Below are 12,819 nucleotides of genomic sequence, written 5' to 3'. Positions count from 1 at the left end.
AACAAAAACCCAAAAGATACGTCCTTGTCAAATTCCTGGAACCTTGAATGTGACCTTATTTGGGAAAAGGATCCTGGCAGATGTAATTAAGTTAAGCACCTCAGAGTGAGATCATCCTGGATTACCTGGGTGGGCCCTAAATCCAGTCGCAGGTGTCCCATAAGAGAGGCACAAAGGAGAGACCTGTGGAGAAGAGGAGGTCATGTGAAGGCAGAGGCAGAGATTGGGGCTTTGCAATCACAAGCTAAGGAACACTTCCAGCCACCAGAAGCTGCAAGAGGCTAAGAAGGATTCTCTCCTGGAGCCTGCGGAGGGAGTGTGGCCCTGCCAACACTTTGATTTCAGACTTCTGGCCTCCAGAACTGTGAGATTAGATTTCTGTTCCTTTAAACCACCAATTTTGTGGTAATTTGTTACAAGAGCGGTAGGGAACTAATATACCCTCTCTGGTGTTAGCAGGGCTTAGTGGAAATCTGGGCCTCCAATCCTCGCTGGCATCAATGGGGTGAAACTAGGTGCTGACCCTGGGCCAGTTAGCACTCCACTTCCCTTTCTCCTCCCTGGTGTCCTCAGTGGGGAGCCGAGCTTGGAGGCCACAAGTCTATGTCAATCAGTGCCTTTTTTTGCCAGGAAGGAGAGCCGAACTGCCACTTCACACCTGCAGTGAGTGTCAGTCATGCTCTACTTTTGCCAGGCCCCTGTGGGAAGCTGAACGTACACACACATTACACTCACCTAGGAGACTACCTGCTGAGATGGCAGGTGCAGTAGGATTCAGGGTCCTTCAGAAAGGAAAGAAGAAATGGGTAAAAAAAAAAAAAAGAGAGAGATGTCATGTACTGTCCTCAGGAGAACATATTAAATCACATTTGATGGTTGACAAAGGTACAAAAGCAACTTAGTGGAGCAAGGACAGACTTTCAGCAAATAGTGTTGGATTAACTAACATCCAAAAGCCTAACCTTGCACTTCATACAGAAGCGAACTTAACCTGGAACATGGCTTAAATGTAAAACATAAAACTATAAAACTTTAGGGGAAAAAACCTTCAGAACCTACAGCTAGGCAGAGTTCTGACACTGGATACCAAAAGTATAATCTATATAAGAAAAAATGGTAAACTAATCATAATCAAAATTAAAAATATATGCTCTGGAAAAGACCCTATGAAAATGCATTATGGAAGGTATCATCTATAATAACAAAAATCCCCTATAAGACAAAATAATACTGTCATCCAAATAATATGAAAATTAAAAATAATTTAATAATTCTAATAGTATTTAGATTTTTCCATAAATTGCTTGTATAATCTTTCTAATCAAGCAGCTCACCTAATAATTTCAGATATTCAGACATTACTGGAATTACCAAAACAAAAATATTTAATCGAATGAAATGCTTATTCCCCTCGCCCCTGAATATCTCAGATCTTATCTAGCCATGATGATAGACACATAATGTTAATAAACCAGAACAGTGATTTCTATAGAGATTGCTACATGATTATATCAGTTAAGAAAAATATTTAGTGGAGTTCCCATCGTGGCGCAGTGGAAACGAATCCGACTAGGAACCATGAGGTTGCAGGTTCGATCCCCAGCCTCACTCAGTGGGTTAAAGATCTGGCATTGCCATGAGCTGTGGTGTAGGTTGCAGGTGCAGCTCAGATCTGGCGTGGCTGTGGTGTAGGCCAGCAGCAACAGCTCCGATTTGCACCCTCTAACCTGGGAACCTCCATATGCCACAGGTGCTGCCCTAAAAAGCAAAAAAAAAAAAAAAAAAAAAGACTTTTGGAGAGAACATAAAATATTGAGGAGTTTACCGTTTTCATACAAGAAGTCTGGGTGTGTGAAGGACAAGGAGGCTCTTTACATAACTTGATTTGGATTAGCGTGTAGCTTGTCTTTTTGTTCCAGTGTTCCAAGCAGGGCAAAGAAAGGTGAAAGCTACAAGATATTTTAGCTGATTTCATCCCTTACACAGCTTTGTTGGAAACCCCCCCACATCCCATCAAAGATGTTTACCTCTCATTAGCCAAGAGTGGAGCATCCCTGGCTGCAAAGTCATCTTAAATGTATTCTAGCATCTGTAGTAAAGAAAGCAAAAGTCCCACTGGACAATGCGCAGAAATAAAATATTACAACTTCTACTTATATTCTTTTTTCAAAAAGTCAATTAAGCTGTAATATTTACTATGTACCTTGACTCCAGTGTCACACCTAGACATTGATTAAAGAGTCCTGAGACACAAATATTATACAAGACATTCTGAGGAGTAAGAATAAATTTCACAATGTGGAAGGTTTGAAAGTGGCCTTAGCTTTCATACAACATTTTGACAAATTGAGTTTTATAGAGGTGTAGTTAAATTGATGTTTCTAATTTCTAAAAAATCCTCAGAAAAAAATGGAGAAATGGGTTTAAAAGATTTCTATAGAAAACTAAAGATTAAAAATGTAAATAATGGAAGCAAAACCAAGACTGTAGCAGAGTTGACATTTTACTCCCTAATGTAAGATCTTTGAAGTGTTACAAAGTAAACAACAGTATACATAGTTAGATCTCACATGAAGCTAGAAAAAAACTATCAAGACTGTATGAAATATAAAATTAATCCACTATCAACAAAAATGAGCTTCATCCTAAATGTCTTTTATGTCTTGAGATATCATCCAATAACAATAGAACAAATTTAGACTCTTAAAATACATAAAAATGGAAGTACATTGAATAAAATATACATTTTGGTCAAATAGGTGGATATTAAAATCAGTATTTGGCCAAATCAAACCAGCTGCTATTATCACCATCATAGAATGAACTGGGGATATAAGGATTAAATCTGAAGTTTTATCAAAAACTGTTTTTATTTACCAGCTATAATGGAAAAAAATAAAAATTATTATATTAAAAAATTATTTTGTTTAAAATTTTCTTAAGTCCACATTTTAAAGTTTGACATTAGGGTACAGGGAAAAATAATTTCTCAGTATTGTCAGCTTCTAGACTATACCTGCAAACACTATATTGTACACCTTGAGTACTATGTAATACACAGATCCAAATGGCACATATAATGGTATTAATAACTTCTTTGGGCATAAAATCAGGGAAATATTTTTTAGTTATGTGAATTTCAGAATGAACTTTGATTTAGGATTCATAGTTTTGGCAAATCACAAAAATCCTTTAACTACCAAAATGGCAATCTACAGTAATAATTTTAATAAATTATTTTAAATTTTATCCTCCACTTAAATGTTTTTGGGACTTAATTTGTTGAACAAAATAAGTTGTTTTTCACTACCACTTATTTTTGCTATCTCTTTCTATTAAGATGACTTATCATGTATGTTATTGTAAATAATTGAATATCAATTGCCACAATAATGATGTATAATAATCAAAAAACCTCAGGGTGTGGTGTTCCTGTTGTGGCTCAGCAGAAACGAATCTGACTAGTAACCATGAGGTTTTGGTTTCAATTCCCGGCCTCGCTCAATGGTTTAAGGATCTGGCATTGCCATGAGCTGTGGCCGAGGTTGCAGACATGGCTCGGATCCTGTGTTGCTGCTGCATAGGATGGCGGCTGTAGCTCTGATTCAACCTCTAATCTGGGAACCTCCATATGCCAATGCCAGATAAAAAGCAAAACAAACAAACAAGAAAACCATCAGGGCATACAACTAACTTTATCCTTTAATTATTAACTTTTAATAAATAAATAACATTTAACTTTATCCTTTATTTATACCTTTCTTGTATATAGTACTTTAACCCATGTAGCTAAAAGCCACCAGGTGGCACTTTCACACTTTGCTTGGAGATCACTTTTTCGCAAAGCCGTAAAAGTTCATTAGGTAGGTTTTCTATTTTCCAAGTTACCACAGGCAGCTGTTTTATCAAATGTTTCATAAAAGCTTTTTTAAATTTTATTTTTTTATTTTTTTGGCCACACCTAAAGCATGTGGAAGTTCTCAGGCCCAAATCTACACTATGCTATAGCAATGCCAGATCTTTTTACCCACAGCACCTGTCAGGGGATCAAACCTATGCCTCAAAGCGACCCAAGCCACTTTGGTCAGATTCTTAACCCACTGCACCACAGTGGGAACTTTAAAACGTTCTAAGTAAAGCAGTATCCTCATAATTATTCCAGCCTCTGTCAATAGTTTTCTCAATACCCTGCTGAAGTCAATAGCATATTTTCAGGGTTTTGTTATAAAAGTTACCCATATTTAGGTATTAACTTTTGTAGCAGTTATCTATTAACAAAATACTGCCACAAAATAAATAATCATACATTTTTGGTTGACTCAAAAAAGAATATATGGTCATCACAGTTATCAAATATTTCCACACTTTCAACATTCATATTGTCAGTCTCTTTCCCTACTCAATAATTGAAAAGTGTTCATTGTTTTCTACATAAAATTAATAGCTTTCATAATTACTGATTGCTGTAACATTTTACTTTGTAATAATAATTGCAAATTTTACTGCGATAGAATTTGGTTATATCTGGAATGCTTACTTATATTTAAAAGTGAAATATACTCAAATGCTAATAATAAATCTAAATGTGATAATTTTATGATGAATTATTAATACTGATTAGATATGATGGTAACATAATCACATGATAATTTGATGTATTATTTCAGTGATGCCACAAATGTTGCTGAACTACTTGATTATTCAGCCACCCAAAAGCCAAATAACTGAATCTAGCTGAATAGTCTACCAAGGCTGGAGCTGAATTCTGGTGAATCCCTAGTTAAATATACAGATATTGGTAGTGGGTGCCTCTGCATTCTTTTCACTGCTAGGACATTACATCAAAAAAGTTGATGACGGAGTTCCCGTCATGGTGTAGTGGTTAACGAATCTGACTAGGAACCATGAGGTTGCAGGTTCAATCCCTGGCCTTGCTCAGTGGGTTAAGGATGTATTGTTGCCATGAGCTGTGGTGTAGGTCGCAGATGCGGCTCCAATTCTGAGTCGCTGTGGCTCTGGCGTAGGCCAGTGACTACAGCTCTGATTCGACCCCTATCCTGGGAACCTCCATATGCTGGAGAGTGGCCCTAGAAAAGGCAAACACACACACACACACACACACACACACACACACACACACACACACACACACACACACACACACAAAGCTGATGACACTGAACTAAAGCTAGAACCAAACTGGAATACTATAGCTAAATCTAAAGAGGAAATATTCTATAAACATCTCAAATTTTTCTCTTTCAATATATCTGCATCCATATAAGTTTTGTTTAAATAAATCACACACACACACAAGACATACACGCATATATTTGAAAGATTCTGTATATTGGCTTGCCAACCTCTATTCTACCTTGTTTCTAGTTGGAAAAGCTGGGAAGTTGAAAACAAAAATAGAAACAAAACCATGCATCCTAGAGATTGCTTGCATTTAGTCTTCTGGTTGAAAATTAGGCTACACCATTTGCATGAAGCCTTGTGAGAATTATAAGTAAGGCAGAGGCCCATTTTCCTATTTTTTGTTGCTGTTGTTTCTGCTGGCTAGCATGGACAAGGTACAGTGAGGCTTTTCTTCCATGTTCCAGTGCACACCTGACAGATTCTAGTGTGCCAAGAGGTGGGTGCATCAGTGACAGAGGTGGCAGCACCTTCTTGATTTCTGGTTCCTAGCGCTGAGTCACAATTGTAGGTAACTGTCCTCCAGTCTTCTAGATGTCAAGAAGCAGTGGCAGTTGTGATGGTATAATGATTCCAGCTCCTTGAATTCATGGTTCCATCAATGATTTCAAAAGAAACAGTTTACATGGTGGATTGCTTCTGTCTAATTCTCAGATCTGCTTCTTAGTCCAAGCCATAGAAATGCATTCCTTCAGCTCCACAGTGATTTAATTAACATTTAATTCACTAGACTAAGAATCTTTTTGCTCAAAACACTGATAGAAGTTCCATTTTCCTGACCAAAACAACATTCAAAAGAAGTTTTCTAAGGATTTTAGCATATTTTAAAAATATTTTTCAATATTTAAACTCTAATATATTTAATATGCAATGAACACAAGTTAAGAAAGAAAGGATACCCAAATATCACCAAGTCATGAGCATCTTACCTCTGTATAGGAAAAGCAGAACTCTCTTTGTGAACGTGAGACATCACAGCTAACATAAATCAACTGTATAGGAGAACAGGGTTATATATAGGGATTACACCTCCTTCTCCCAGGGAAAAAAAAAAAAAGTACAGATGATACTATGAGGTCACAGAATGAGAGTAACTCAATAACACTTATAAGTGGTAGTAGCATGCAAAAAAGAGAAATGTGGTAAATAAGAAACAAATAATTAAATCTAAGTTTGCAGCTAGAAGACAAAACCTCGGACTCATACAAGGCAGGTAACTGGGAAGAAATGGCCCAGAAGCCTCACAGAACTATCCTCTCAATAAAATGGAAAATTAAAATATATATATAACCACAAAATAAAAGACAAACAAAGGAAGCAGGGAGGAGGGGTAAGGGTATCTCCTGAGGATCCATGCCCACACTTGGATCTAGGGTTTAGTTTTCAAGATGAGAAATTAAAATGGTCCAAGCCTTTGATTTCCCAAAATGCTGGCAGAAGCAAGCACAAATACTTTTTGGAGGGACTCATCTGTACCCAAACCTTACAGAAGTCCCACAAATAAATCCCAGAAAACAAAAGCCCACACTCCAAAATCACAGAACACTTGCTGAAAAAGGTCAGCATGAATAAAAGCGTCAGAAATAAGAAATAAGACAAAGAGTTAAAGTCTTCCACCAAAGAAGTTAAACATTTGTATTATCTAATACAGAATAAAAATGACTATGTTTAAAATAATAAGTAAAATAAAGACAGGACAAATAAACCGTGTTTAATACAGAGAGTATAATAAACTAAGTTCAAGAAGCTTTTTGAGAAAAGGAAATGACTTTGTACCATTCTGCGAACAGTGCAGATGAGAAACAATTTAGGTACTTTTAGTAGAAATGGATGGATAAAATACAGTTAATTAGGTACCTACAACATAAGAATGGGAAGGGCAGTTTCTAGGCCTCAAGGGACATCTCCCAGAATATAATGGAGGATACCTATCAGGAGACCTTCTACCTCTAAGTCTATGTTGGAACTGTTAAATGCAAAAATGCATTTTATAGCTGTAATTCAAATAGCAGGAAGTCATTGCTTATACTTCCATAAATATGTCTTGACATCCATGAGAGCTGGTGACCAGGCACTGGAACAAGGAGTCTAGTTACCATCCCCACAACAACTCTATCTCCAGAAAACTGGAGAACAGACTATAAAGAATATTATTACAAAAATGACTCATGCTTGCATAAACTTACTTGATAGCAGAAAATAGCCAAAAGGGGCAGGGAAAAAAGACTCCATCTCACCTTCACCATGTAACTTGCACTGCACTTTCACCTTTCAAAAATCATGGGAGTATATCTAACTGATAAAACCTCCACGGGGGAGTTCCTGTCGTGGCACAGTGGTTAACGAATCCGACTAGGAACCATGAGGTTGCGGGTTCGATCCCTGCCCTTGCTCAGTGGGTCAAGGTTCCGGCATTGCCGTGAGCTGTGGTGTAGGTCGCAGACGCGGCTCGGATCCTGCATTGCTGTGGCTCTGGCATAAGCTGGCAGCTACAGCTCCGATTCGACCCCTAGCCTGGGAACCTCCATATGCTGCAGGAGCGGCCCAAGAAATGGCAAAAAGACAAAAAAAAAACCCCAAACTTCCACGGGACTCATGCCACACTAGTGATATGATGCTACAGTGACTTAGTAAAGAGGGGTAGGTAAAACTTAATTGAGAATTATATCTCCAACAATCTCTCCAACTCCAACAATCTCCAGTCATTCTTCTCTAGAGAATGACTAGAGATTCATTCTCTAGAGAAGAATAAAAGAGATGGTCTCTGAATGGAACAATGCCAGCTACATTTGAGAACCTAGCAAATGGACTAAAAACAGAATTAAATGACTTTATGTACAATGAATGCTAAAATTTCCAGTCAACTTCCCCCACTTTGCTCCCATAACACAAATGGCCATAAAACCATAATCCAAGCAGAATAGTTTAAGCATCATACTTGAGAAAAACAAGCAGTCCTAAGGAAAGACCTAATGATACTGACATCAGGAATTCTCCCACAAATGGCCTAGACAGATCATTCTTCATGGAATCTAAAATTGAAAGGTCCTACCAAACTACCAGAACTTCCAGAGTTTTAGACCCACACTCTGAAGCAAATAAAAGCAATGTTAAGAAAGATTACGCAGCAGAGGAAATCTTTGCAAGTCTATCAGTAACATCTTGAGAGAGATGAAAATAAAATGTATCCAAGAAACAAGGACATGTTACAGAAAAGAACATTTAGAGAACAAGAAATTACTTTTAAAAAATAAAACATCAGAAATGGAGTTCCCACGATGGCTCAGTGGAAATGAATCCGACTAGGAACCATGGGGTTTCGGGTTCAGTCCCTGGCCTTGCTCGGTGGGTCAGGGATCCGGTGTTGCCGTGAACTGTGGTGTAGGTCGCAGATGCTTGGATCTGATGTTGCTGTGGCTGTGGCATAGGCCGGCAGCTACAGCTCCGATTTCCCCCCTAGCCTGGGAACCATCATGTGCCACAGGCGTGGTCCTTAAGACAAAAGACAAAAAAATAAAATATCAGAAATGAAAACTCTGCCAGTAAGGTCTTACAATTGCCCCAGATTATTTCTCTGAAGAGTTTCCAGGGCATAGTACTAAATTGGGAAGTCAGAGAGAACTTAGCAGTCTCTGTGAACTGAGGAGACAGAGCAAGGCGTCTAAAGACACCAAGATGACTGGAGTTGACCGGTCAAAGTACTGCAGAAGAGAGAGCTGCATAGATAACTACAGAGAACACTCCTGAAGTCTTCAGTTGAATACTGATTTAGTACATCTATGTGAAGAAATTATCCAAGGCTTAGGGAGGAGCCATGTGAAAGGAGCAGAGGGAGCAATTTCCTGAGTCCACACAGAACCAGAAATAGTTTATGTTATAACCAGCCAGAGTAGGAAACCTCACAAATCACAAGGCATATAATAGAGTCCTCAGAAGGATTTTGCCTCAGTAGTGGGGCAACATTAACCCTAGACTAAATGCTTCTCTAGTGGGACCTAATAAAGTAACTAAAGTAGCCAAAAAACAAACTCAATTATATCTCAATAAAAAAAAAAAAAAACCCTCTGGACTTGCTGATCACTTGATATGTTGTATTTTTTAACTTGGATAAACAGTTATATAGTTGTTGCTTATAATTATCCATTAACATATCCATTTATTTATGTACTTTTCTGTATACAGATTTCACAGCAGAAATTTTTTAATATTAACCAAATTTTAACATTGATATTAGCCAAATTTGATGAAAGATACAAATTTGCAGATTCAGAAAGCACCTAAATCCAGAGCTCCTGTTGTGGCTCAGTGGTACAAACCTGACTCATATCCATGAGGATGTGAGTTAGATCCCTGGCCTCCTGACTTGGTAGGTTAAGGATCCTGTGTTGCTGTTGTGTAAGGCCTGCAGCCGCAGCTCTGAATCAATCCCTAGCCTGGAAATTCCATATGCCGCACATGTGGCCCTCAAAAGCAAAAAAAGGAAGAAAGAAAGCACCTAAATCTCAAACATGACAGAAACAAATATGTATTTATACATATAATAAAAACTATAGATCACCAGAGATAAAATATCATCAAAACAGCCCATGAGAAGTCAATTGTATATCTGAAGACACAATTTCAGAAAGGAAAAATAATTCTACTTTGAAGAAATGCTGAGATAGAAGAAACGAAGGTGAGCCCCCCCTCAAAAAAAAAAAAGATAAATATGCAGACAAGCTCAAACATTAACTCTATAAATTACTAACAATATCCAGATTGGAGGTTATATAAAAAATCAGAGAAATTTGATTAAAATTAATATATTTTAATATCTTTGAGTTGTTTGGAAACAGTACAGATATTTACCATTTTTAGATGTTAAGCATGTTAAAGAGTAATCGAAAACTTAGAATGTTTTCAAATTGGTAGAAGGAAAATAGGAAAGTCAACTAATCCAAAAAAGGGAAAGGGTAAGGATGAGAAAGAAGCAAGGCACAGAAAAAGAAAAATAGAAAGTACAAAATAAGATGGAAAAAAGTAGGTCCAAACAGACTTGCACTTGGTACTTCTGGGACTTCTGGGACAGATATTCTTTAATATTAAAGGAGTTCTTCTGAAACAAAACACTAGATTCTGGAGAAAACAGAGTTTTTAAATTCATTGTTGAGTTGTACTACATAAGGAAAATTTCCAGACCTCATCTCTGCTCAGGGGGCAGGGGTGGGTGGGGCAGGAGGAGGAATTTGAGCTAAAACAAAAGTAGGAAAGGAGCAGAGAGTATCAAGTGAGAAGCAAACTTAGGTACATAGAATTACTCGTCAGCGGGGACCTGCTGTATAGCACCAAGAACTCTACCCAATATTTTGTGATAACCTATGTGGGAAAAGAATCTGAAAGAGAATGGATGTGTGTACATGTATAACTGAATTGCTTTGTTGTACAACAGATATTATCACACTTGTAAATCAACTATACCTCAATAAAACTTAACGACAACAAAAAGAAGCAAACTTAAAAGGTGAGGTTTACCATGAAGGCCAATGCAGATAGCAGCTGGCAAATGACTTCAGAAGACCAAAACTTAGGACAGGACAGCAAGGTCACAGATATAAAAATAAGACAAAGATAACTGTATTCAGTCAGGAACCTTGAAAGGGGCTACGGTGGTGCCGTGGGGTTGGTACTACCTCACTAGAGGCACACACAAATCATATCTGAAGAGAAGCATACACGATTTAGGTCCTTTGTCTTTCTACAGATTAAGATCAGCCACAACTAAAGAAAACAAGCCAAAATGGTATACAATAACATCTAAAAATTTAGACATAAGACTTAAAATATTGAAATGCTCAAGATAGAATATGAACTATTATGAAAATTTAAAAATTATAAATAGACTTACAAGAGACTATAATGAATAAACAGGAAGATTAGAAAGAGAACCAAATGGAAAATATAATTACTGAAATTAAAACTATTAAGTGTTTTAAATAGATCAGACACTGCTGAAAAATAATTAGTAAAAAAGAAACACAGATGATGAAATTAACCAAAATGCAGCACGGATAAACAAGATGATGAAAAACATGAGATTAAGAGACATGAAAGACAGAGTAAGAAGGCCCATCATTTGTGCAATCAGAGTCCTAGAAGAGTAGAAATGACTGCAGTATCTGAAGAGCTAGTGGCTAAAAATTTTACAGATCTAAAATGAATCAAAAGATACAGGAAGTCAGCATATACTAAGAATAAATAAAAAGAAACTCACATTTCCCAACATTACAGTAAATCTGTAGAATACTGAAAGGGAAAGAAAAGCTTATTTTATTAAAAGTAGATAGAAATAGGAAGTTCCCTTGTGGAGCAGTGGGTTATGGATCCAGTGTGGCCACAGTTATGGTGCAGGTCCCAACTGTGATGTTGTGATGTGGTTTCAATCCTTGGTTCTAGAATTTCCACGTGCCCTATAAGCACAGCCAAAAAAAAAAAAAAAAAAAAAGTAGATACAGATAAAAGATAACCTAACAATGCTAAGGAACAAAGATGTTGAAAGACTAACTTAGTGGCCACAGACTACGTAGCAGAGCTGTGATATACCCTTGGCGTTCTAACTTCAGAAAGTATTCTTTTAACTACTACTACCTATGTTCTCTTTTGAAACTGGCCCAAACATTACTTTTTCTTAACCTTTTTTTTTTTTAAACTTTCCAGTTGTCCAAAGATTTCTGGCTGATATAAGGATTATAAAATTTTTTTACAATGTATTATCTAAGAAAGTAATACACTTTATGAGTTTACTTTACCAGAAGACTACATGTAGAAAATTCTATAGTCCTTGATCCAGAACACAGTATTTACTTAGTGAACAATTTCTGATATTCTTGCTCCAAGTTACTGTTTGTGATAAACCCAAAATCCCTGTTGAAAATCCTTGTTAGGGAATTTTCAGATTTCAAGAAATCTAAAACTAAGTTAAAAAGTCCTTACCTAGAAGAAAGTACTGTTTAAGATTTTATTCATGTTTGTATATTCTATATCTTTATCTTTTCTTTAGATTATATCTGGAAAAGATACAAACTTGGGAACAGAACCCCTCCAAACAGTGCGAATGGATACTTTGGTGTGTTCTAGAAACATCTTTTCTATATTGCAAATTATAAAATGTCCACAATCCTATATCTTTTTTTTTTTTTTTTTTTTTTGGCTTTCTAGGGCTGCACCCACAGCACATGGAAGCTCCCAGGCTAGGGGATGAATTGGAGCTGCAGCTACCAGCCTACACCACAGCCACAGCGAGCCATGTCTGCGACCTACATCACAGCTCACAGCAATGCCAGATCCTTAACCCACTGAGAGAGGCCAGCGACTGAACCCGCATCCTCATGGATGCCAGTCAGGTTTATTACTGCTGAGCCACAACAGGAACTCCTCTCATATCCAATTTTTAATCTGGAAGGCAAAAGGGGAACACAACAACAGTGGGAGAGAGAGGATACCTATCAATTTAGTAATTGTGTATATGTGTCGTGGGTATGACATCCTTAATCTCCAAATCTTCAGATACAAAAATGTAGGGAAATTCAAAAACATCTAATCCATTGGGTTTTTTTTGTATTTTTTTTTTGTTTTTTTGTCTTT

Source organism: Phacochoerus africanus, chromosome 2 (genome assembly GCF_016906955.1).
Source record: "Phacochoerus africanus isolate WHEZ1 chromosome 2, ROS_Pafr_v1, whole genome shotgun sequence".
Taxonomy (NCBI): Eukaryota; Metazoa; Chordata; class Mammalia; order Artiodactyla; family Suidae; genus Phacochoerus; species Phacochoerus africanus.
This window is presented reverse-complemented; position numbering follows the sequence as displayed.